Source organism: Elephantulus edwardii, unplaced genomic scaffold, assembly GCF_000299155.1.
Source record: "Elephantulus edwardii isolate Elephantulus edwardi_28Jun2011 unplaced genomic scaffold, EleEdw1.0 scaffold00037, whole genome shotgun sequence".
Classification (NCBI taxonomy): Eukaryota; Metazoa; Chordata; class Mammalia; order Macroscelidea; family Macroscelididae; genus Elephantulus; species Elephantulus edwardii.
The window spans coordinates 19,430,004-19,457,427 of NW_006399787.1; positions in this window are offsets into that span (position 1 = coordinate 19,430,004).

Here is a 27,424-nt window from a genome sequence, read left to right on the forward strand (position 1 = left end):
ATTCTGGATTCCTGTGCTAACCATAATACTCAATCATATATCACTTCTAATCTGTTCTTTCCCTCATCTGTTTCAATACAATATACATAATTTTGCAGAGCTGCTAGGTGGATCTGAACTGCTGATCCTTTCATTATCTGCTGAGTGTTTAACCACTGTGCCATGAGGGCTCTTAAAACGTCACCAAATACGCTTTTTCTGGCCTCATATTTATGTGGCCTGGACAAGGGATGAGACTGGTAGGGTCCTTTGTGGCTAGGCAGTTAGGGGCCTTCATTTGCTGGCCAGAGGAAGGGGACTTCATCTAAATTGAAGGATAGAAAAAAACACAAATGATGATCCTTGACATTGAGTACAGTTTGGAGTAGATCTGGAGAGGCTGGAGGACAGGCTGGCTTGTGGGAAGATGACACAAGGGGCTTACGAATAGACTGGGAAAATCTGGGAAGAATGCTTTAACAAGTTTCTGAACTGACTGAAATTGGGTGGTCATGGTGGCTCATGGGAATGTTATATTAAACTTTTTTTTTTTTAAATTTAAGCTTACACTCTTGTCTAAATCACTTGTGCATGTTTACCTTGGCCTCCTGCAAGTTAATTTTATTGTTAGATGCCACTGAATCTGCTCTGACTCATAGTGACACGATAGCGAGCAGATCAAAGCCTTGCCCAACAATCCCACACCATCTTCATAAGCTCTGCTGTGCCTTCATCCATTGACAAATGAACTCCCCCCATTAACATGTCCATTTTCTCCTTGACCACATCTCATGTTAATGCATGTCTTCTCCTTGACCGTTTTTTAAGAACTGGGGAGTCAGCACCCCTCTCGCCAACTTTTCATTTTCCAGTCTCTCTAGGACACTGATACCTACTCATCCTCACCTCTCTAGAACCCAGATCCCTGCAAGCTTATTAATGGATTACCTACAGCCAAGCTTCCAGATTTTCGCCCCACCAAACACCATCCTGCTTAGCAAAGATTATGAGACAGTCTTTTCTTTTATCAAGGGCAAATTCTTAGTTCATAAAAAGAGAAAACTGTTGCCAGACTCTCCAAAATCCATTTACATTCCAACGGGCAAAATGTCATTTACATGGGAGGTTCGTCTAGTTCCCAAAATAGACCAGGCAACACTTGTTCCAGAGAAGATTTTGTCCGCTAGACTTCTAATTAATTCTATACAATGTGGAGTAACAAGAGTATTTTGTTGGTATGTTTCACAATTGAATTTTTTTAAATAAAATTTTTATTTTATACTGGTTTACTTACAAAGTTCACGTACATTGATTTTCACACCAGGTCTTTCCCATTTCCTTTATTCACCCCTTACACCACCCATCAAATTGTGTGGCCCTGTTATCACCCACCCGCTTGTCCATCCTCACCCCTCTGTGCCCTCTCTTCCCCCCATGGATCGTTATACACGTTTTCCTAGTTATCTTTATATTTCTACAATAATATTCTTATACAATATCTATCCTTATGGGACTGACTAGTTCACTTAGCATAATGCTCTCCAGTCCCTCCCAAGTTAACTACTGGTTTTCAAAATCATTGCTCCTGCATGCTGTGTAGGATTCCATCATGTGAATGTATCATAATTTCTCAATCCTTTTGATTGTGGTTGGACATTTGGGCTATTTCTATGTTCTTGTGATGGTGAATAATGCTGCTATAAACATTGGTGTACAAATCCATTTGTGCCTCAGTTCCAATTTTCTCAGAGAATATTCCAAGCAGTAGAATAGCTGGGCCATATGGAATTTCTATGTTCAACTCTTTTGAGGAAATGCCAAACTGTCTTCCAGAGTGGTTGTACCATTTTATAATCCCAACAGCAATATACAAGAGTTCCTATCTCTCTGCATCCTCTCTAACATTTATTACTTGCTGGCCTGTTAAACTTTGCTACTGCTTCTGGTTTGAGATGGTATTGCAGTGTGGTTTTGATATGCATCATGATTGAATTTTTGTTTGTTGTGTTGGTTTGCTGTTGTTTTTTAGGTTGGGTTTGGATTTTCCAGATCATAACCTGGATTAGTCTGAACCAGTAAGATCTTGATGTGATACATCCTTGGCACAGGAAATTCCATAAATAAGCAATCAAGTCTTTCAAGGTAAACTCTATAAGAGAATGCTGGAGAACATACTCCTGATTGTTAACTTCCTTCTCAGAAAGGATCTCTTGCTTTGAAAACAATGAGTGTAGTGCACACACACTCATATTTCCAGAAGGAAAAAGAAACAAATGGAGTGAGAAGTGTACGAGCACGTCTTAGATCAGAAGAGGGCATCCTGCAGCTGGTATTAAGGAAACCAAAAGCCAACGCACTGACACAGAGTAGGGCTGTCCTATAGAGTTTCCGATGCAGGAAATCTGTACTGAAGCAGACGGCCTCATTCCTCTTTCTTGAAGTACCTTGGGGATTCAAACCCTCAATTTCTTAGCTAGCAGTAAATCCCCAACTACAGTGCCTCAGAGCTCCTTTGAACACAGGGAAGGAGTAGTTTAATAGCCAAATAGAGGCCAAGATCTGCCTGAAGAGAACATTCCTTGTACCCTCAGAAAACATCCAAGACCTGTTAGTTCTTTTCCTGCCCTCCCTCAGACTCCCCTAATTTTCCTCCAGCTCCCAGCCCCCCATCACCAAAACCAGTGTTGGTGGATGACAGGAAAGCTTACAGCAATAAAGACCACAGCCCACAGCATGGCAGACCGAAGTTTTACTAGGCTGCCTTGTAGATGGCAGGGTTGCTATCAGGAAATGAAAGCACATAAAAGCTGAATTTTTATCAACAATTTGCCTTCAATTCTGACTTATGACACCCTCACATTTGCAGAGAAGAGCTGCAACACAAGTTTGCAGGGCTGTAACCTCTTGGAAGCGGGTCACCAGGCAGTTCTTCCAAGGTGTCTCAGGGTGGGTTCAAACTTCCAACCTTTCTGCTAGTAGTGGAAAGTCTTGGAGGTTTTCGCTAAGACTCAGCAGCAAAAAAATGCCTATTGGACCCTTGTATTCTTCTTCTAGGTTCTTCTATAACAGTATACCCAGGGCAGGGCTAAATTCCAGATATAGAATTGCAATCCAGCGATTACCTGCCCCCACCCCATGACTGAGAGCAAATAACTTCTCATCTGTCAAAGGACACTGTGAGTTTAAAGAAATCTGAGTCCCCTCCCCTGGCTCCAACCCTCTATGACATACACTCGAGATGTCTCAACACTAGATAGTGGCTCAAAAACTGGGACAGTGCCAAGTGTGAGTCAGTCAAGGGCTTAGGAGTCACAGCTGGCCTTGTGAAGAGTTAGAAGGATATCTGGTGGCTTTTGAAGGACCTGAGTTGTCCCTTGGCACAAAAATAATATTCTCAACTCCCACTCTCAACTTCTAGAACCTGAAATGTTGGCTTTATACTGACTCTCCAAGGATTTGAGTCTTTCCCAACCTCTGTAATCAAATGCAAAATACAGCTTTATGCATCAAAAGGGTGGGGACTGGACTGGCGGACAGCTCTGGAAGCACCAAGCATCAGGCCCTGGGGAGTGACAGATCTGCAGAGGGAGGTCAGGAGGGAAAGAGAGCAGGGAAGGAGAGACTTCAGCTGGCTCCTGCGTCATGCCTGATGTGTCCATGCACACAGAGCCCTGGGTGGGAGGATTAACTGTCCTGGGCATTGTCTTGGCACTGCCAAGACCCCCATCCCATGCCTGCTCTGTGCTAACCCACAATTCTCCAGGCTCAGTGCCCAGAGCATCTGCTCTACCCCTTGTTTCTCTCTAGGCTCCAGAAGCCAGACAGAACACAAAGAGGGGGCCTCGGTGGGGTATAGCTTTCCAGGAGAGAGTGACACAATGTGCTCCAGAACTTGCCCTAAAAGTGCAAATCAAACTGCCCCCCTTCCCTGGCCTGCCCTGCAACTCTTTCCAATCAGGAAGGCTAAAATTACCCTATTTACAGCATCTGCAGCTAAGCCAAGCACTGAACAAGATGAACAGTCATGACGCACAAGCTGAGAAGAATGCAGCTGAGCTGGGCTGGGCACCAGGGTAAGCGCTGAAATGGGAGGGTGAGGACAGTCCCCAGGCAGGCCTTGGACAGAGAAGACCTGCCAGTGCTGGGGATGGGCGTGAGGAGAGTTAGAAATGAGGAAACCCGAGGATGTAAGTCCTTTGGAATGAAGGATGGTGTGATTCACAGGGAGAAGGAGAATATGAAAGTAAGTTTAGAAAACATCTCCCTTCCTCATTCTGTCCTTATTGCCTCTGTCTCCCTCCCTCTAAACTCTGTAGCACAAAACCATTGAGGCTTCTAAGGAGATTCCCTTAAACTGGATTCATTTAGGTATAGGGATCGGCAATGGGGCAGGATAGAGGGTTTTCAGTGTCTTCCTGGTGTGGAGACTGGCAGTGGAGATATGCATGTCTTGTGAATCTTTCCAAGGGTGACCTATTCCCAGAGAAGCTCTCTGACCACCTGAAAGGCCAAAATCCTCTGACGTCAGGTCAGTTCTGACTCATATCAACATTATAGGACAGAGAAGAATCACAGACTTCTACATCTTCCTCCTGTGGGTTCAAACCACCACACTTTGGGTTAGCAGTCACCAGGGTTCCTGGTCAGCCATAAAGACTAAATGACTTCATCTATAAAAAGAGCCTGAAAGTTCTGGCAATTTTGCTCTGGAAAGTGAAGGGAATCATGGAAGGGGGTGTGTGTTTTTGTGCTCCTTGCCTTGATCTAGCCTGTTCTTTTGCTGGGAGGGAAACAGGAACAGAGGGAGAAACTCATGGCCCGCAGAATCTCTCCCAGAACTGTTGTTGTTAGGTGCCGTCGAATCATAGATGACTCATAACGGCCCTATGAACGAAAGGCCTGAGCACTGTTCATAGAGAGGCCTAAATACAGCAGAGCAAGGGAGAACAACTAGACTAACAAATCTCAGCTCCCAGACTCTAAGACCAGGACTATTTCTTTTGGGTCAGTATTTTCAAGACACATTCTGTGGGTACTCTAAGGCTCCATGATGAACATCTCTCATTTGGACTGGAGCTTCTCCACTTTGGTTGATTTTGTGTCCTGGTCTTCTCTGTTTTTCTTTCTTTTTCCCCACAGAATTTTCAATGAGTCAGGTAAGTGTGAAAATAACTGGCCTGTGCCTCAGGACAGGAAGTGGTCGGTTGTACATGGTAACTGAAAGTCAAACAGAATGATATGTCTGTAGAAACTGAATTGACAGTGGCAGGGGATGCTGTGAAAAGGAGGCAAATGTTGGGGGAAGGTCAAGAGCAGTGCTAACTAGGGCACTACCCTTCAGCAGAAATGTCTCCCCTGAGAAAAACTAGAACCAGCAACCATTAGCAATGATCCTGCTAATTATTGTTTTCAGGGGTTGTCAAGTTGATTATGACTCATAGTGACCCTCTGAGGAACAGATCTGAACCCTGTCCTACCCTGCGCCATCCTCATCCTCCTCAACACAATTAAGCCCATTGCTGTAGTCACTGTGTCTGTCCATCTCTCCGATGGTCAGTCCAAGAATGATGCCCCTTTCCAAGGAATATCATCTCCTAGCAACATGCCCAAAATAATGTGAGACAAAGTTTCACCACTCTTAACTCTAAGGAGCTCTCTGCACCTTTTCTAATACATATTTGTTTGTTTTCTTGGCAGTTCACTGGATGGATACTCCATGCTTTTCTTCAACACAACTCAAAAGCATCAATTCTTCTTCCTGCTAAAACCCGGATTTAGATCCTAAAATGCATTCATAAAACAACTATCTATTCTAGGCAACCATTATAGATATGCAGTGACAAAAGACATGATTTGATTGGTAGCTACACACAGACACAAACTGTCTCCAAGCAGGTGACAAATGGGCAGATAATTTAGTGTATGACTAACTCTTTCCCTACCCTCAAGATATGCTTGAGGAGAAAGTCCAGAGAAACTAACAGTTATGTTTTTGTTCTCAGTGGCCCTGAGAAACCAACAGCTCCCCATAATGTGCTAAGAACTGGGCAGTTAGCCATCCAAAATGGCAGCTACCATTCCTATCTCTTCTGCCCTGTTCTGGGTGGGGCCTCTACCTCCCAGGTGTACCCAAGAGTTCTCCACTGGTCCCCTCCTACGTCTCCTCTCAGCCTTTCTCTGCTTCCTCTTCTAACTCTGTTTTTCCAAGTTTGGGTTTCTGGGTTTGGTTTGGTTTGGTTTTTTTAATTCTGTTTGCTTCTCTTGAGTGACCTCCTCCCCTGGCTTTATTTATTACTAAAAGCCTGTGATCTCAGCCCTGACAATTCTCCTGAATTTTTGACATATATTTCCAACTGTCTATTGGATGTCTTCAGTTGGACATTCTGTAGTTGTCTCAAAGCACACATGTCCAAAACTGATTTCATTATCCACGCTCTACGGCTTCCCACGATGAGCTACACTTCTGGTTCTTCTCATATAGTTTTCTCTCTTGATTGCTACCACCAACCACTCAAACATCCAGATGGAAACCTTAGTGTTACCTCTGATTCTTCTTCCTCTTCCCCAAGGCAAGGTTAACTCACATGGTTCTTCGTATACGTTGTTGTTATGTGCTGATAAATTGCCTATGACCCATAGTCACCCTATACACAAAAATTCTGAACCTTACCCTATTCTGAGCCAGTCCCACTATCTCTGACACATCTATGCCCCACTCCCCCAGTTACTGTGTCAATGCATCTCATCCATGGTCTTCCTCTCTTGCACTGTCCCTCCATCCTTCTACGCATGATGTTCCTCCTGAAGTATTGGTCCCTCCTGACACCATGCCCAACGTCCTTAAGGCAGAGCTCCAAAATCTTTGTCTCCAAGGAGTAACTTCTTTTTACCATCTTCAGGAAAATTGTCTTTGTTCTCTTGGCAGTCAATGGAATGTTCAGTATTCTTCTCCAGCACCACAACTCAAAGGTCTCAATTCTTCTGTCATCCTCAGTCATTGTCCAGCTTTCTGATGCATAGCAAGTAACTGCCAAGAGTACGGCCTGAATGAAGCACACTTCAGTCTCTAGACTAACACTGTTGCTCTTAAGCACCCCGGAGAGGTCCCTGACAGCAGATTTTCACAATGTCATTTCCCTCTTGATTTCCTGACTGCTGCTGCCGAGAGTGTTGATTGTGGAGCCGAGCAAGCAGAAATTGTTAACACTCTTAGTCTCCCCTCTATCATGGTGTTGCCAGTTGTACCAGTGGTGAGAATCTTTATTTTCTTGATGTTGAGCTTCAATTTATATTGCAGACTACAGTCCTTGACCTTCTACATAAAGTGCTTGAGGCTCTCCTCATTCTTTATAAGCAAGGTTGTATCATCTACATAAGGTAGGTTGCTGAGGAGTCTTCCTCCAATTCTGATACCACATTTCTCTTCATAAAGCCCAGCCCTTCAACTGGTCTGTTCCACATATAAATTGAAAGGATTTGGAGACAAGACACATCCCAGTGTTCAAAATGCAATGTTTTTCTTGCTCTGTCCTGATGACGGCCTCTCAGTCCAAGTATAGGTTTCACATGAGTATACTGTGGTGTTCTGAAATTCCCCTTCTACTCAGTGTTAGCCACAATTGATTGTGATCCACACAGTCAAATGTCTTAGCATAGTCAATGAAATAAAAATAGAAATTCTTTTGATATTTTCTGCTTTCAGCTAAGATTCATCTGACGTTGGCTATTATGTCCCTAGTGCCACAGCCTCTTCTAAACCCACCTTGTATTTCTGGTAGTTCTCTGTCATGTAGTATGCTAGTCATTTTGGGAGAATCTTCAGCAGGATTTTGCTTGCATGTGATATTAGTGATGTTGTTCTATAATTTCCATATTCTGTTGGATAATGCTTTGGGTTTTTTTTTTTTAAATGGGAATAAATATGGATATCTTCCAAGCATTTGGCCAGTAGCTGTCCTCCAGATTGTTTTGCACAGTTTGGTGGTTAGCATGTCCATATACCAACCCTCTACCTCCGTCACTCATGCCATGGAGTAGATGATCAGTGTTTCTCTACTCCTACAAGTCATTTCTACCTGATCTCCCAACCTCAGGTCTCCTTCTGTTCTACCAACCTGAGATAATTGTCTAAATAGGAATCAGATTATTCATTCCGTAAATATTGGCCAGTGGCCCATTCTATGCCAGTTTTTGGGATCAGAATTAGGCTTCATAGGGCTCAAATTGTAGTTGAGGAAATAGACAAGAAATTAGAATAAAGTAGAATAAACTGTCTGGAGGAAGAATCATCAAAAACTTGAGTAATGCAGATGACACAACCTTACTCACTAAAACTGAAGAAGACTTGAAACGTTTCCTGCAGTAGGTCAAGGACTATGGTCTTCAATATAGACTGAAGCTCAACATCAAGAAAACAAAGATTCTCAAAACTGCACCAATTGGCAGCATCATGATAGATGCAGAAGAGACTGAGATTCTCAACAATTTCAACTTGCTTGTTTCCACAATCAACACTCTTGGAACCAGCAGCCAAGAAATCAAAAGATGAATTAGATTAGGAAGGACTTCTGTCAAGGACCTCCCAAAAGTGTGAGGTGCAAAGATGCCAAACTAAGGGGTACCTGATCCAGGCCATGGTCTTTGCAATGAATAAGAATTGATGCCTTTGAGTTGTGGTGCCCGAGAAGAGTATTGAACATACCACCAAGTGCCAAGAGAATAAACAGGCCTGTTCTGGAGAGGGTAAAAGCAACTTACTCTCTGGAGGCAAGGATTATGAAACTCTGCCTCACATACTTTGGGCATGTTGCCAGGAAGGATCAGTCCTTGGAGAAGGACATCATGCGTGGAAGGATGGAGGGACATCACAGCAGAGGAATACCTGGGACGAGATGGATTGACTAGGGTATTAGGGCCAAGTGTGTCAGAGACAGTGAGATTGGCTCAGGATAGGACAGAATTCAGAGCTATTATACATAGGGTCACCATGAATCACAGGTGGACTCAATGGCACATAACAACAACAACAAGTGATAATACTGATTTCTCTCAGTTGTTTGTGCTGTAGTGGCAGGGTCACCCATAGTAAACAGAATTCAGCACAGCTTTCAGACCAAAGCAAACTAAAAAGAAAGCCCTGTAAATCTTCTTGTGAAAATTCCTTGAATCACAATAGAATATTATTCAATATAGTGCAGGAAGGTGAGCTACTTGACTTGAAAGGCTTTCAAAATACACAATGACTCTAACAAAGAACTCTAATACGCAAACAGAAGATGACACATAAATGCCCAAGGTTTCATTCTGCTGCACATGGGGTCACCAAGAGTTAGAACTGACTTGATGGCAACTAAAAGAACGACAACAGTATAGCAAGTGCTTTAGGAGAAACAAGCAAGAGACTGAGGTAAGAAATAATGGAGTAGGTGGGATACCTGTGCCACTCATACATGAAGATCTTTGAAAGCTAAGTTCAAACTTCACCACAATGTAAGCAATGCCATTATCAATCTTACTCAATCTAGATTTTCCATTTTCTCTGCCATCATATCTCTTATACTCTACACTCTATGCTATATTCTTTGCTAAGTCTGGTAAGTAATAAGCGAGTTGTTTTGTTGTTAGGTGCTATCGAGTTGAGTATGACTCATAGCCACCCTATACACAGTCAGCCAGAACCCTGGCTATCCTATGCCATTCTCCTCATCTCTGACACACTAGAGCTCATTGCTAAAGTTGCTGTGACAATGCATCTTTGGGGGGGGGTCTTCCTCTCCTTCATTGACCCTCCATCTCTCCAAACATGATGTCCCTTTCCAAGGAATAGCCTTGCCTAGTTTCATGTCCAAAGTTGAAAAGATGAAGCTTTGCCAATAATCAGAACTTAAGAAGCGTTGGTAATGCTATAGTTAAATAGCTGCTAAGCACAATGTTATCCGTTTGAATATACCAGCAGCTCCACGAGAGGAAAGACATAGCAATCAACTCCTGTGAAGGTTATGGTTTGAAAATTCTTATGAGACAGGAGTGGCATCCACTTCCTAAGCAACGTGCCTCCAGAAACTCTATGAACTTTGATAAATGTCAATAGTTAGAGAAAGTCTTCAGGCCCTTTTGTTCATAGGGTTGCTATGAGCCATGCTCGACTCAAAGGCAATCAACAACAACAACATCATGAAACAATTATACTCTAACCTACAGGGTTGTGATGAGTTGAAATGGACTCAATGGCACAAAAAGCATTAGCATAGCAACCAAAATCATTGCCCTGAGAACCCTACGTGTGGACGGACAATTGAGAAATGGGATTCCCTTTAGAGGGCACACCCTCTTCCCTTTCTCAGGTTTGCTTTTGGTTAAGTCTCTTTACTACAATTTCTCCTTCTGAATCTTTATTGCTTTTGGAGATTCACTCCAATCTCATGTGGTTTCTGATAATGAGAAACATATCTAACTGTCTCTCTTGCCAGGCTGCTGAGACATTATTGTCAAGAACAGTTCTGTTCCTCTGAAAACAGGCCTCTTACCCAGTGGGTGCCTAAAACATGCCAGTTGAATTGACTGTGAAAAGCATGAAGCAAAGGGAAGTGATTCTTGTTCATCTGAGACAGTCTCTGCTAAAATGGTTTCCACTGGCCAATATATTTGGTTGGAAAGAAGCAAGAATAAACCTCTTGCTAAGCGGGCAGCCAGAGGCACTTATCCCTCCTCACCCAAGGAACAGCCTGGAGGACCTCATCTTTGTCACTTAGCTTTTGCAAACATTTTTGTACAATCAAAACAGAAAATGATCAGCATGCCCAGTGTGAGTGGTGCTCAAAGAGCTGCCCTTCCCCATCTTCGCAGAAATTCCTTTGGGCTGAGAGTTGGTGCTAGGGCTTAGCTTATCCCTTTAAAAGTCCCGTGAAGAACTAACTTCATTTTCATCCTAGCAACAGGGTATTTGTTTTCTTTTCCAAGCAATTTCAATGAAACTTGATTTCCCTTTGTTACTCATGATTTCCTTATTGATCCCAGCCTTCCTTGTGTCATATTACCAAACAACAATGAATTCCTGTACTTCCCTTACCTCAGCAGACCATTTGTTTTAATGACTCCTTGTTAATTGAGGCCATTTTTGTTGTTCCCGTACATTTTTTTTCTGAAAATATCCAAAAGTCACATTTTTTTGTGGTTCAAGAGATGTACTAGGAAAATAATAATAATAGTGAAAAAGAATAATAATAATAATTATTATTAATAATAATAATAAACAACTCATTGCTGTCAAGTTGATTTAAACTCATAGCCACCTTGTAGGAAAGAGTAGAATTTCTGCGGATGCAGCACACTGTTGTGTCTGCCTCCCACATGATGGTTGATGAGTTAGAACTGATGGCCTTTCAGTTACCAGTCAAGTGCTTAACAACTGCACCATGAGAACACATGTATTCTTGATAGTCTAAGCTGCATTTCCAAAGACCCACATCGGTGGAAGAAGGGAAGAAAGTAGCTCTGCCACCACTATCTCTGGGCCCTTGGAGAAGCTGGTAAACCATTTCCAGTCTCTGTTTTCCATATGTGTGATAGAGAACACAACTTACTCTCATAATACTGATTTTTCTGTAGTTTTTGCTTTGGTGAGTGAAGAAATAATATGATATTCATAAAGGTTTTATCTTCCATGTGTGAAATGCTCAATAATGTTAGCTACAGAAAATGAACAATAAATGTTGTTGTTGTTGTTGTTGTTGTTTACCGTAGAGGCGGAACCAACCCATAGTGGACCTTCCAGCAGGTTTTTAGAGGCAGTTCATTGCATGGGAGGAGATTGTCCATCTTTCTCCCATGGGAGCAGCTGGTGGATTTGAACTGCATGCCTTTGAGATTGTAGGGCAGCTTTTTGCCCCTAGGCCACCAGAGCTAACAATAAATGTTAGCCATTTTCAAGTGCTTGCACTATGTTAAGTATATTTCTTTTGGTCTTGCTAAATGATTCTGGCAGTTGTTATCAGATACCATTGGCCTCAGTGGCCCTATGTATGGCAGATCGATCCTATGACAGCCTCACAGTCTGTACTATGATTAAGCACATTTTGCAGTCATTACCGATTACAAATCCTGTCCCTATTGATGACCATACTTTCTGATTTGTGAGGCAGCTGATCAGGTTAGCCTTAGGGACATCATTACAATCTAGAGATAATCTTAATTTGCTGATGTAATCTCAGAAAACCCAGTGGTTCAGTGACTAGTCAGTGGAAGAACAGGCGTTAGAATTTATACTTTGTGACTCAAAAGCAATAATGTCTCCATCTTTTCACTCTACCTTGTTTTCTCCTATGTGTCATCATCCCCTGTTGATTGCTGTATACAGTCCAATTGAGGCTGTTTCACCATTCTATAATTACTCTCAGATACAGCTGATTGAGAAATCAGATGCCTTCCATTCTGACCCACTGCTGGCCCCAGGCAGAAGGCAGGCAAGGCCCTGCAAATTTCCCGCATCCTTTCTCAGTACTTCCACATCCCATTCTTGGAACTCATAATCACTATTCCATAGACCATAACAGATGAATACAGAGATATATTGGTCTTTGGCAAGTACACTTAGAGTCTCCAACTCCTTTCGCAGATTGCGGAGAAGGTGGGTAGGGAGAAACTCAGATTTTAAAAAATCCGATTAAAGATTATAATAAGAAGTAAATTTTGTGACATTTTTAGCTTTGCTGCTCTCTTAGTAAGACATCAGGTCTTCTCAAATCATGGTCAGCTCTTGAATTTCACTTAGAGTCACTAGACCTCTTTCCTTTTTTTTTGTTTGTTTTTATTTTTTGTTTTCCCAGAGTGAACCTCACCCTAACCGGAGCATTTCATTAACTCTATCTTCATAGAGGACACTTCAGATTTTTCTTGACAGCCTTATTTTTATCCACTCTGGTTCAACGTCTCCAATTAGACTGGTCTCAGCCAAGCCTCCAAAGGAAATATGATCTTCTTGCTGCGTCAGATAATTTGGAAATAGATATAACTGGCTTGGAGTCATTCCATGTGGGCCTGTAAAATTGCTCTCTCTGCTTCTAAGTGGGCTGGGTTAAGCCCAAACTGAGGCGAGAGGTTTCCAAGTAATACAGAGCAAAGAACTGTAGTAATCGGTGGTGATTCAGTCAGTGGCCATCTTCCTTCTGAGTCACTATTAACCTTCCACTGGCAGCAAGTGTTGTGTAGGCAGCCCCACAGTCAAACAAAACACTGAGATCTTCAACACTGGGGTTCATGAAACACTTTACAAGTGTAGCAGGGACAGAAGGTTGGTGTGAATCTCTTCATTCAAGCCAAACTCTAGTCTAAATTTGTGTGTTTCCAAGATAAACGAAGGCTAGTTAAAATGATTTCAAGATTTAGGCATTGTTTTCCAAAGTGATTAAAATGTCTACATTCCCTTTAGTTCAACTTCACAAAATACCATGAAAATTGTGATAGATTTGCTTCAAGATTTCCTTAGAGTTTGAGCTAGGGTTAGTTTATTCTTGACTTAAGGGTCAAGGATTGCAGCCTTCAGTATGGATTGAGGCTCAATATCAAGAAGACAAAGATTCTCACCACTGGACCAATTGGCAGCATCAGGATGGATGGTGAAGAGATTGAGATTGTTAACAACTTTAGTTTGCTTGGCTCCATAGTCAACATTCTTGGCACCAACCAGCAGCCAGGAAATTAAAAGACCTATTGCGATGGAAAAGTCTGCTGTTAGGTACCTCTCCAAAGTACTGAGGAGCAAGGGTGTCTCTCTGGAGACTAAGGTGCGTCTGATACAGGCCATGGTCTTTGCAATCACTTTTGATATGCGTCAGAGAGTTGGACAATGACTAGGGAGGATAGAAGGAGAATTGATGCCTTTGAGCTGTGGTGCTGGAGAAGAAGAGTATTGAATGTACCATGGACTGCTAAGAAAATAAACAGATTCATCCTGGAGAGGGTTAAACCAGGCTGCTCCTTGGAGGCAAGGATCCTGGGGCTTTGTCTGACATACTTTTGACATGTGAGGAGGGACCAGTCCTTGGAGAGCAACATCGTGCTTGGAAGGGTGGAAGGACGGCACAGGAGGGGAAGGCCCTCTATGAGGTGGATTGATTCAGTAACTGGGGTAATTGGGATGGGTGTATCAGAGACATTGCTATTGACACAGGACAGAGCAGAGTTTAGGGCTGTTGTACATAGGGTAGCTATGAGTCACAAGTGACTCTACGGCACATAACAACAACAATTTCACATTGTGTTATTTTGTTCAGATTAGTTAAGAGGCTATCTAGTAAAAATGAAAGAGTCCTTTGTTAACCTTCACAAGACCTGGGTCAAAGTCTAAACTTTATTATTCATCCACTGCCCTGGAGTAAGTCACTTGATGTGCCTCAGTCGCCTCATCTACAAAATCAGAATGTTTGTATTTGCTTTGAAAATCTAAAACACCATACAGATTGAGGGAGAACCTGGCCTCAGCAGTGGCTGGGTTGTGTGGTTGAGAATGAAGCGATTCTACACATTTTGTTGAAACCATGAAAACTGCAGACCCAAAACAACATGATAGGAAGATGAACACAGAATAACTGTTGAGCAAACTACTGACTTTTCATTGAGACAATGCCATTCAAACTCATGCCAAATTCCTTTATTGATTAGGAGTTTTCATGCAGCTAAAGGGAGCTCTGATGGCTTAGTGCTAAGGAATTGTGCTGCCAGACCAAAGACATGCAGTTGGAATCCATAGGCGAAAGATGCCATTCTCCTCCTGTGCCGTTAACTGCTTCTGAAAATCTGCTGAAGGGTCAACTACAAGTCGATTCTGACTTGACGGTACTCAACAACAAACAACATACAGCTAATCTTTGATCATGGAGCTCTGATGACCCACCGGCTAAAGGAGTTGTGCTGTCAACGCAATAGGAGGTTCAAATCCACCAGCTGCCCCATGCGAAAAAGATGAAAAATCTCCTCCCTTGAGATTTATGACCTCTGAAAACTGCTAGAGGGTCATCTATGAGTTGGTTCTGACTCCAGGACGATGAGAGCTGTTTTAAAGTGAATCTTTGATTAGGGAACTCTGGTCACATAATCCTTAGGGAGTGGTCCCCAAAATTCAAAGGCCACATCTCTCTGTTGGTTCAAATCCACTAGTGACTCTAAGAGAGAAAACGGAGCAATTCCCTCCTTTGAGATTTACAGCCTCATGAAAACACTGCTTGAAGTCAACTAGGAATCACTTTCCAACTCCCTGGCACTAAAAATTTAAGCTCAACATAAAAAAAAAGCAAAGATTTCCACCACTGGGCCAACTGGCAGCATCATGACAGACAGAGAAGAAATTGAGATTGTTAACAATATCAGCTTGCTTGGCTCCTCAAACAACACTCTTAGCACCAGCAGTCAGAAAATGAAAAGCTGAATTGCTTTGGGAAAGTCTACTGTCAGGGACCTCTCTAGAGTACTGAAGAGCAATGATGGCAGTCTAGAGACTAAGGTGTGCCTGATCCAAGCCATGTCATTCACAATTGCTTGCTATGTACCAGAAAGCTGGACAATGACTAAGGATGACAGAAGAAGAATTGAGACCTTTGAGTTGTGGTGCTGGAGAAGAGTATTGAACATACCATGGATTATCAAGAGAACACATAAGTCTGTCCTAAAGAGGGTGAAACCAAGTTGCTCCTTGGAGGCAAGGGTTTTGAAGCTCTGTCTCAAATACTTTGGGCATGTTACCAGGAGGGTATTTGAAGGACATCATCATGCTTGGTTGGATGGAGGGACAGAGCAGGAGAGGAAAACCCTGGATGAGATGGATTGACTCAGTAATTGGAGTAATGTGTTGGAGACAATGAAATTGGCTCAAGATAGGGCAAGATTCAGAGCTATTGCCTTTACAGCACATAACAACAAATCTCCTTTGGAACCAGGATCACTGAACTGAGAGCCTCATAAATTCAGGAAACGGATAGAAAGAGCTGTAATAATGGAAATAGTGAAGGACAACAGGAAGAAGTGGAAGGGAAGTGGCACCAACAGAGGGGGCAGAACCTAAAGACCAGTAGGAGGTGACGTAGTGGGCTTTCCAGCCCACAGAGTAAGACAGCTTTGGGCAGGAAGCTCGCTTGTGGAGTAAAATGCATCCAGGTACTTATTGGTGGAATTAAAGAGCATTGAAACACCTACCTAAGCAGAGCAGAGGCGAGGCTGAAGGACTGAAGGGCCAAAGGCTAGGGAGAAGCCTACCTACAAGTAGACTGATAAGAGGCTGTCCTGAGTGAAGACCATATCCTGAGTTGTTTCTTATCCTCAGCTGTAACCTGTTATTTCCAAATAAACTACCTAACTGTGAAAATGTCTATGAGTTTAGAGTGTCCCATCGCAACAATTATTAAATCCAGCAAAGAAGTAGTGAGTGTTGCAGACTTTGCAAATGTTGGAGACAGAAGTGATGTCGAACCTCCACCTCACAGGAATCACCCTCAGGATGCTTATTTTCATTCTCTGAAGGGAGACACCTCCATCATGTCACTTACATACATATGTTAGGAGTACTCGTTCAAAACTGTTTGCTGACAAGATGTTCGATCCAAAATGTTTGGAGGCTATCTCTATAAGCAATAGAAAATAAAAAAAGATGTTCTTATAAAGAAGAAATTGGATTAGGTTTGCTGAAGAACATTTTATTAGATGTATGTCATAGTTGCCTAGTGCTTCCACATCAGAAATACCCAAAGAACATGGCTTTAAGGAACAGAAACTTATATTCTCAAATGTCTAGAGGTTAAAATTTCAAATTAGGGTCCTGGCTGTGGTGATTGCTAATGTGGCCTTTCTCTTCATTTCTGTTGATGGCCTGATAATCTTTGTGATTCCCTTCCTTGTAGATCATTTTCACATGACACGTTTCCCCCCTGTGCACGTCTCTGTGCCTGTGTGTAATTAGGACTCACCTACTCTGGTAGAATCTCTTTAACATAATAAAGAAAACATCTATTGCCAAACAGATCACATTCACAGGTACAGGTGCCAAGACCTCAGCACGTATTTCGAGGATATACAATTTAATCCATAAAAATATATTTCCTTAATAGTTTACAATCTCGCCAGCTAAAGCCCAAGTTTCTTGGGTTCATGTGCTGTGTGAAAGACAGTCTAGAGACTTCTCATCATCACCAGTCCCAACTTTTTAAAGTGCTTAGAGATCTTGGAGCAAAAGGCCTAAGTACTACAAACTGTTACTACAAACTCTGCTAATTCTCTTTTCTTTCAGAAACTATGATGCAATGATCCTAGAGGATTGCACTGACACTTCCTGCTTTTGCATCAAGCAGTTAATTGGGTGACATAAAAACACAGAGCAAGCTCTGGGGTGAGGTCACATACCTTAGGGATATTGCTTTCAATGCAGACTCAACTTTCCCCTCTGACCTACATAGGTTTCTGGGGCAAAGGATTCTTCGGTCAGGAGGGACATGACCGCTTTTTTGGCCACAGAAGTTATTCCAACACCTGAAAGACATGATTAATTGATTCTGACAGGCAGATAAGATACTCTCTATCAAGATTATGTATATAAAATGTGCTTTTTGGGAAGGACTGTGGCATTTCTCTTTGGAAAGAGGCCAAGTTGACCACTAAGCTGTTACAGCAAGTTGTCCTTAGCCACCCACTTCTTGCCAAAAGAATCCAGTTGCTGGATCTGAAGAAATCAACCTATATCCTGTCAACTCTCCAAGAAAGAGAGGGTGAAGGTGAATTAGGCAGCTGAAGGTCTATGGGATTCCACTGAGCGTACAACCCAGGTATTCTCTGAAAAAAAAAAAATCATTCATGGTCGTGAGCCTAAACTTCATCTAGAAACACCAAAAGGAGTTTCGTCTCAGCATCTGAAGGAGGTGACCATGTTGTCTTCCTTTCTACCTATATCTTTAAAAAACTTGGGGAGAAAAAGTGAAAACAAAAGCAAAATTACAGCAACTGCTACTACTTTTTATGGTCAAAGAAGGAGTTCGGAAAGAAAGAAAAACAACTTTCTGCCTGGTTTTCCCAATGCTGTTCTATCTGATCCTCCTCTGAACATAAATCTTATTCCCTATATAAAGGCTTCATTCAAATAATGCCTGTTTGCTCCTCAGATGTGCCACCCAACTTCATCCTTCTTCACCCTTGGTTGAAATTCTTCTCAACTCTATTGTTGTTGTGAAGTACCACCGAGTCGGAAAGTCAGAAATGACCCACAGCTGACCCTTCACTGGGTTCTCTGAGGCGGTTAATCACACAGGAGGAGATTGCCCATCCTTCTCCTGCAGAGCAGCTGGTGGATTCAAACTGTGTGCGTTTGGGATTGCAGTGCAGTTCCTTATCACCAGTCCACCAGGGCTCCCTCAACTTTGAAGTCTTCACACACCTCTGTTTTCATCACAAAGCTGCTCTTGGCGGCTCCTCAGTCCACGGTTTCTTCCTCCACCTCCTGCTCGGTGAGCGGTTCTTGCTCACACAGTTCCTCCTTTGTGTTGTTTCTCTGACACACACTGGATCATCAGGGATCAGAATGGACTTGACTGTAACTGATGTGTGTGGAGCAGTGGTGGTGGATGTTCTCTAGTCATTGCAGATCTCCTCAGCCCAAAGTTTTGTTTCTTGAGGTGACGCATGATTTCTATTGACAGAATGAATGCTTGAAACCAAGCTAAACCCAAATTAACAATGACTGGATCAGCCACCCAGTAAGTCATTGTTGTGACCAGTACTAGTACCATCGAGTCATAGGTGGGCCTCTAGCAGGTTTTCAAATCACACGGAGGGACATTGCCCATCCTTCTCCCACAGAGCAGCTGGTGGATTCGAACCATGTGTCTTTGGTATTACATTACAATTTCTTACCACTAGGCCACCAGAGCTCCTTGTGATTCAACTCGTCTAGCAAGTGGTATGTGTTATATCAAGAAATGAGTGATCATGTTAAAGAATAGATAACTCTCATTCCTTTCTAAAGAGTAAGATCTTGTGGGGATGACAGACGAATAGAAGTGAATAAAGGGGAGAATGATGAATACATTTCTTGGTGGACAGATCTTATTTTAATGGCCCAGGATTTCTGGACAGTAGTTCTGAAGACCCCGGCATCGTAGTGGTGTGAGCTGCAGTAGAGCCTCAATTCCTCGCCTCGAAAGAAAGTGTGAAGAACTCAGAATTCGCCTGCTGTGTTTCTCTTGAACCGAACATATGAGTACTCTAAGTCTTGTATTTAAAAAACAAATAGGAGCAGGGTAGAAATCACTCCTGATCTGGAAGCACTTGGAGTGAACCGCACACAGAGTTGCTGTCAGTGATTTTTCTCACTTCGTGTTGCTTTGTTACAGCAGCTAGGAATGGATGCCAGCACAGACATGCCCTCACAAAGACACAGCCTGCCAGGGTTACAGGGTATAAAGGAAACACTGAGTCAGAAGACACTCTTAACACCCTTTCTTACTGCATTGGTACAAAACAGTGAACGCAAGAGGCTTAGCCAACAGCAGCCTGGAGGATGTGGGGCCTCATTAAAGGCCACTGTTTAGCATCCTTTCACCCAGCTGAGGGGGGAAAAAAGTCCCTCCTTTCTCACCCCTTCCCCAAAATTAAAACAATGGAAATCAGTTCTCATTATCCCAATAATTAAGTCCCATTCAGCCAGCTGACAGCAGCCAAAGAATGATTTTTCTGTGCTGCACTGTGTGGCTGCCCTCCATGGCCCCATTCATGGGTTACTGTGTGCATTTAATCACCCTTTGCTGGGCCGAGCTAATGAAATGCCGGGGCCTTGCCCTGCCCTGACCCTGCTGCTATTTCTATCTGAGCTCAGCACGTCCTTCGCTTGACAGTTGCAACCGAACAAGCAGATTTTTCTCTCCCATCTATGGAGTGTAAAGAGCCTATTTTGGCAGCCTGTGGGGCTGAAGACCCCGCTGGAAACCCAGCAAATGCCTCTGGAGGTTGCTGTGCAAAGCTGTTTTCCAGACTGAAAGGAGAGAAGGGGAGAGGGCAGCGTGCAGATCAGAAGGCTCTGTGGGCTGTGGCCCCCAAGCCCATGGGAGGAGGGGCGGGGGGCTCTTCCCTGGGGCAGGAAGGGAAGATGAGCCTGGAAGGAGTAGGGGTCCAGGTGGTGGGGTGAACTGCACTATCCTGATGCAAACCTGAACAAAAGCTCTTTGTCAGTTTTTAAGGCTCTGCCTCCTTCATCAGGGTCAAAGTGAGAAAAATCCTTGGCTTTGGGTTTCCAGTTCACATGGCCTGGCGAAAGAGGGGGAGTCTTGCTGGCTTCAAATTTATAGCTGTTATTTTACTGATCTTCAGAGATTTAGAAGTTAGGATACCGAAATTACAGGTATTTCTTGATATTGAAATTAAAGGAAGTATACCCACTGGAGGAGAGTAGTCGTCTATGAGTCAATTGCAACTTGGTCACAATAAGTTGAGTTGAGTTGAAGCCAGGGAAATAAAGTGGAACCCTGGTGGTGCAGTAGTTAAGCACTTGCATCCGGACTCAAATATATCCAGTGTTTCACAGGACAAAAATGTGACAGTCTACTTAGGAGCTCTGGTAGCTTTGTGGATAAGGAGTTGTACTACCAACCAGAGTCGGGCTGTTCAATTTCATCATGATGTTATCCAAGGTAGAACGATGAGGCGACCCCTCTCGTGCAACTTACAGCCTGGAAAACCCACTGGAGGGCCAACCATGAGTCAGTTCTAACTCCAGAGCACTCAACAACGATGTCTGTATAGATTTACACCTTCAGAAAGAACACGGGGCGGTTCTATTCCGTCCTGTAGAGTCGCTAGAAGTTGAAATCAACTTATTGGCAGTGAGTTTTAGTGGGTTAAATGGGAGAGACTCTTTCTTTGAAGGAGCTTGGATTGAAAAAGCAAGACTTTCCTAAACATGGCAGCGTGGTGACTTTCTGTATAAAGAAGATGGCTAATGTACTCAGTAGGTAACTGAAAGACTTGGACTTTGACTCTATCAGCCGCTGTGCTGTGCTATGCTGTGCTGTGCTGGAGAAAAGACCTGGAGTTCTTCTCCTGTCAAGATTGCAGTTTAGGAAGCCTGCCATGGCACTCCTACTCTGTCCTATCAGGTCACTTGAGTCTGAATCAATTGGATGTGACATAATAATATGTTTTTGTTGTTAGGTACTGTCTAGTTGGCTAGGACTCAGAGTAACCCTAAGAACAATGGATCTGAACATTGCCCTAGCCTGCCACATCCTCACAATCTCCAACATGCCTGGCTCCACTCTTGCACTCACTGTGTCAATCTACCTGGTGTTTTCTTGCCCTTTACCAGCACGTGTTTGTTGGAGGATTGACACCTCCTGACAACAGGCCCAAAGTTCGTGAGACAGTGTTACCAGCCTTGCCTCCAAGGAGCACTTGGGTTGCACTTCTTCCAAGATAGATTGGTTTGTTCTTTGGACAGTCCATGATGTGCGCAAGACTTCATCAGCACCACAATTCGAAGGCACAATTCTTCTTCAGTCATCCTTATTCATTGCTCAACTTGTTTGGACAACTACTTCTTAGTCTATGATTCAGTGTTCTGGGATCCCCATTCTTCTGAAAGCTACACAACTTGTTATGATCCACACAGCCTTTGCAGAATCAATAAAACCTGAGTAAACCTCGTTATGGTATTCTCTTCTTTCAGCTAAGATCCGTCTGATATCAACAATGCCTAGTCCATTGGCCTCTTAAATTCAGCTTCAATTTTTGACAATTCCTTGTTGATACACTGTTCCATCACCTTTTAAATTTACTTGCATGCGATATTAATAATATTTTTCAATAACTTCTGCACTCTGTTGGATCATATTTGATTTTATTTTTAAATGAAAACAAATATGGATCTCTTCCAGTTAGTTGGCCAGGTAGCTATCTTCCAAACTTCTTAGCATAAGTTACTGAGCACATCCAGGGCTGCGACTGTTTGTTGAAAAACTTCACTTGGTATTCCAACAATTCCTGAAGTCTTGTTTTTTGCCAATGCCTTTGCTATAGCTTGCACTTCTTCTTTCTTGATCATCTCCTCCTTTCTAAAATGTTTCGTTGTCGATGAATTCTTTTTGGTATAGTGACTCAGTGTGTTCTTTCCATTTTCTTTTGATGCTTCCAAAATACTATTCAATAATTTGCCCATATTTTGCTATCAATTACTCATATACACAGGGCACTGAAGAACTTAAATCAGACCAAAACAATGCCTTTCCCCCAGGCAGCAGAAAGGTCACCAAAGAAATGAAAGAAGACAAGAGGTAATTATGGGGAATTAGGAAGCGCCTGCCTCAACCAGAGCCAGTACTTGCGGCTCAGGCTCAGCTCCTGCTGCCATATAGGTAGGTGAGCCTAGAGTGACATTATTTCCTGATTTGGGGGTGGGGTGGGGGTGTTTGTTTTAAGAAAAGGAGAAAACAGCAATCTGTATTCTTAAATAAAAATCTCCCAGTTTCTAACACTGGACAGTAATTCAATATGCTAAACACACAGTGCACTAGCCAAACAAAACATGTTGGTGAACTGCATGGCCACCCCTGAGGGCCTGGGGCAAGAGCACAAATGGAGGCCCATGTATCTTATGTCTAAATATTTAAAAGGTATAAATCAAGCTTGCAGATTGTTAAACAAAATATGATACACTTTTCCAAGATGAAAAATATGCCTTTTCAATTGCCTGGAAGCCAGGTGTTAATTCAGAGTTCTGGGATACCTTGGAGCTCCTCACAGAAACGACAGCTGGAGGGGAGAGCTCACTCCCGGCCCCCAGCCCCTTTCTTTCAAACTCTGGCTCCATCCTGCTTTTCCATGGGCCTTGCACACTCCCGTCGACACCAAGAACACAAGTTTAAGCTCTTTCTTCCCATACATCAAGATTCACCAAGAGGGTGGTTTGTCCTAATGGGTTTGGTGATATTTGATGGGCATTTCAAAGTTTCAGGATCAAAAGTCTGGCCTAGAAAGAGAACATGGGCTCTGAGTGGTTATATCTCTTTGCCTTGTAGGGCTAAACAAGGATCAATGCGAAGATCTTAAACATGTGGGGTCTGTGGCAGGGGTTACTCTTCTTCAGATAAAGGTGGTCTCCAGGTAGCAAACTGAGGTCTTTGAATTGATAAATTAAAAGCTTCAAAGTGATGAAACCTTAGTTTTTCCTCTGGTTTCTTACTATACGATGCTGAGGAAACTCTGGTGGTATAGTCCCATAACAATTGGCACTAGCAACTTCAATCCTTTGAGGAAGAGAGAATAGCATGCTCCTTGCTTTGCCATTTACAGCCTCAGAAACCCAGTGGAGGGTCACCGTGAGGTAGAATCAACTCCATGGCGCTCAGTGTGGTATATGATGTTTTGTGAGTCACAGTCTTTTCATGAATTGGTTTCCACATGAATGAAACAGGGATAAAACCCTTGTTCTGATCAATTCACATGAGAAAATGATATGTAAATTAATAAAAGCAGTAAAAAAGGATAATTAGGAAAATAATCATCCCTGACACTGACACAAAGGGGGCATAAATACAATAATTTCAAAAAGATCTCAGGAGAAGTTTATTTTAGCCCAAGATAGTGGCTAAACCTAGAAAATCTGAAATGATAGCACTTCTTATTGAGGGTTTTTCCTTCTTTCCACCAGACTCTCTGGTGGGTTCTTCTTTTCTCACCCCTTTAAAAGCACACGACCGAACCACAGCTGACCCTCCCGGTGGGTGTTCAGAGGCAATTAATCAAATGGGAGGATATTTCCCATTCTTCTTTTGCAGAGCAGCCAGTGGCCTCGAACCACATGCCTTCAGTATTACAGCACAGCTTCTTGCCACTAGGCCATGAGAGCTCCTTTGCAGAGATAAATGGGATAAAACCAAAACCCTGTAGGCCTCAGAGACTGCAGCTCCTCTTTAAGAGCACAGTAACTCCTCTGACCAACATTAAGGGAGGAGCTCTCTTTAGGGACTTCTGTGCTACTGTTGTAATATTCATCCCAGAAATGGTGGGTCTTAATTTTTAATGAAAGATGACCAGTGGGAAGAATACCAAAGGGGAATAAATCTATATAAAAGAAGAAGGAAATAAAAAATTCCCAAGGTTCTAAATCACTAACATTACAGAACATATAGCGTTCTTCTCTTCTTTTTCCTTTTAGAAAAGTTAAGATTTAAGAATTAAGTTATAATCAAGAATTAAGTTAGAATCACAGAAATTTTTGCAGAGGTGAACTCTGGCTACTAGGTAATGTTTGTTGTTATTGTCAGGTGCTTGAAAGTCAAGTACAATTCTTAGTAACTCTATGAACAGATCAGAACCCTGTTCTATCATTCCAGTCTCTGGCATATTAGAGCCCATTGCCAGAGTCAAGATGAGGGTCTTTCTCTCCTTTGTTGCTCTTCTACTTTTCCAAGGATGATGCTCCTCCCCAAGAAATAGCTTCTCCTAGCAACACACCCAAAGTATGTGAGACAAGGTTTTGCCATCTTGCCTCCAAGGAGCACTCGGGCTGTACTTCCTCCCTCCAAGACATACATGTTTGTTCTTTTGGCAGTCCGTGGAATATTCAGTACTCTTCTCCAACACCACAGTTCAAAGACATCAATTCTTCTGTCATCTTTATTCACTGTTCAGCTCTCAGAAGCATAGCAAGTGATTAAAAAGACCATGGTCTGAATGAGGTGCACCATAGTCTTCAAACTAATTATCACTGCTCCTCCATGATTTGGAGAGGCCCTGACTATAGACTTTCCCAGTGCAGCAAGTTTCCTCATCTCTTGACCATTGGTACCAAATGTATTGGTGGAGGATTGATGCAAGATTAAGTTGTCGACACCTTGAATCATTTTTCCATCTATCATGATGTTTCTTACTGGTGAGAAAGTTCATTTTCTTAATGTTAAGATGCAATCTGTACTAAAGGCTGCAGTGTTTGGTCTTCTGCAACAGATGTTTCAAGTCCTCCTCGCTTTTAGCAAGCAAGGTTGCGTCATCTGCATCCTGAAGGTTATTAATGAGCCTTCTTCCATTCCTGATGCCACATTCTTTTTCATAGATTCCAGCTCTTCACATAATTTACTCTGCATATAGATTGAGCAGGTATGGATAAAGGATACAGCCTTGATGCACTCCTTCTCAGTTTTAAACCAGATTGTGTTCCTTTGTTCACACAATAACCTCTTGGTCTAGGTCTAGGTTTCACATGAGCATATTTTAGAGTTCGGGCATGCCCATTCTTCTCAACGTTAGCCATAAGGTGTTGTGATTCACACAGCCGACACGCCTTTGCATAGTCAATATGTGACAGTAAGTGTAAGAATTTCTTCCAAAGAAGTACTGTTTGAGATAATCATATCAAAGCGTAATTAGCCTAGTAATAAAAGATTTTTATTTTTATTTACACTTTTATTTAGGCAAATCCAGACCTGATTCTAAAAGTAAGACTGAAACACACTGGTACACAATACCCCCCCACCGCACACATCCCCACCCCCACCCCACCCCCAATATAATCCACTCTGCAACCCTCATTCCGTACTCTTATGATAAACATAATGCCATAAGATATAATACTTTTAAACTATTGAGTACCAATGAAGGAGTTTTTATTTTGCTTTTCAAGGAGAGGAGTGAATGGGGGCGGGGGAATGGGCAGGGAGAAAAGTGCAACAATGAATGAATGGAATTCCAAAATCTCTGTAGATGGTCACTGAAATAAAAATATATAAATAAATAAATAATTTTTAAAAAGTAAGACTGGAAAGGGACTAAGGTTTTCTGTTTTCCTAAATATCCATGCATGTGGAGTAGTGATCATTCATTGAGTTACAAATGTCCAGCTACCATTTCCTGTTTCTTAGAGAAACATGAATTCCTTTCTTGAGGATTTTCCCTTCTTTTAATATATCACCTGCAGATTCAACTACTCATCAGGACTAGATCAATCAGATATGCCCTCAATGGAATGTGAATTTTGAGCAGAAGGACAAAGAGAATGAAAAGCTGAGAAGTTTCATCTCTTTCAAGGACAGTATCAAGACCAAATTTTGTAACACATCTGTTTCTTGTCTTCTGGCTTCTGAAGCTTACTTGCCTTTTGTCCATTTCTGAGCCTGAGCCTTCCCTCAATCCTAAGAACCCCCTATCTTTACTTTGTACTTTCTTGGGCTTACATGAACCAGAGTTGTTTCTGTTTCATGAAAACAAAAAACCTTAACAGAGCCGTAACACCAATACACTATGGGAACTGACTTTCAGTCCAATTTAAACCAAACAAAACACAAATCCACTGCTGTCTAGTCAATTCTGATTTATAGCAATCTCCAGCAGGTTTCTGAAGCTGTAAATCTTTACAGGAAGGGACTGTCTTTTTCCCAAAAGGCAGCTGGTGGATTTGAACCTATGAACTTTATGTTCGCAGAACAATACAGAACCACCAGTTTAGTATTTATTGAGAGCTTCCAAGATCCCCGTGAGGGTATAACTCACTAAAAGATAAAACACAGAAAAAGTATACTTATTCCATCATTCTTCTCCTGGTTACACTTAATTCATTTGCTTTCTTGGTTTTGCTGAAACGTTGGAATGTTCATGTCATTTTTTTTCCCTTTTTCACAGTATGAGCTACTCATACAACAACCAGCAGAAGAATGTTAACACTTCAAAGAGAGCTGGAATGAGTGCGCAGTTACAATCAGTATATGACAATGAGTCAGTCTGGTGAGCCCAAGGCCAGTTGTAAAATCGATGTGTCAATATCACATGCTTAGGAATTAGGCCCCAATGTGCCTGGCTGCCTTTAAAAGTAGTTGGTGGGAAAAGGCTTACCAGGTGTCAGGGTAGAGGTGTGCTAGAACTGAAAATAACAAAGGGAGATCCATGTGTAGGGAAAGAAAGGATGAAGAGATATAAAAATATAGGGGAAAGAAACAAAAACACAGAGGGAGGGGCTAACAGAATACCCGGGTCCCAATAAGGGATAATCAAGAGCATTAGGAATAGTTTGGGACTACATTTTGAAATCACTATTAACATTTGTTTAACTTTAACTTCAGTCACTACGCAACTCAATTCATTTCTGTCTGTCGAAAAAAACTCCTAGCTGACTGTCTAGCACATTTTCTGAGCACGGAAATCGCTCAGGAGGAGATCGCCCATCTTTCTTACAGAGCAGGTCTTTGGGTTAGCCGTGCCACTCCATACAGACTACTCGACTTTTCTTCTGTCCTCAACCCTCACGGTACCTTGATAATGCTCCATATGTCCACTAACTATAGCAGGGTAGCATAGTTTGGTTGTTAAGAATAGAGGGAATCACAGGCAACAAATGCTGGCGAGGTTGTAGAGAAACGGGAACCCTTATTCACTGTTGGTGGGAGTGTAAAATGGTGCAACCACTGTGCAAGGCAGTATGGCACTTTCTCAA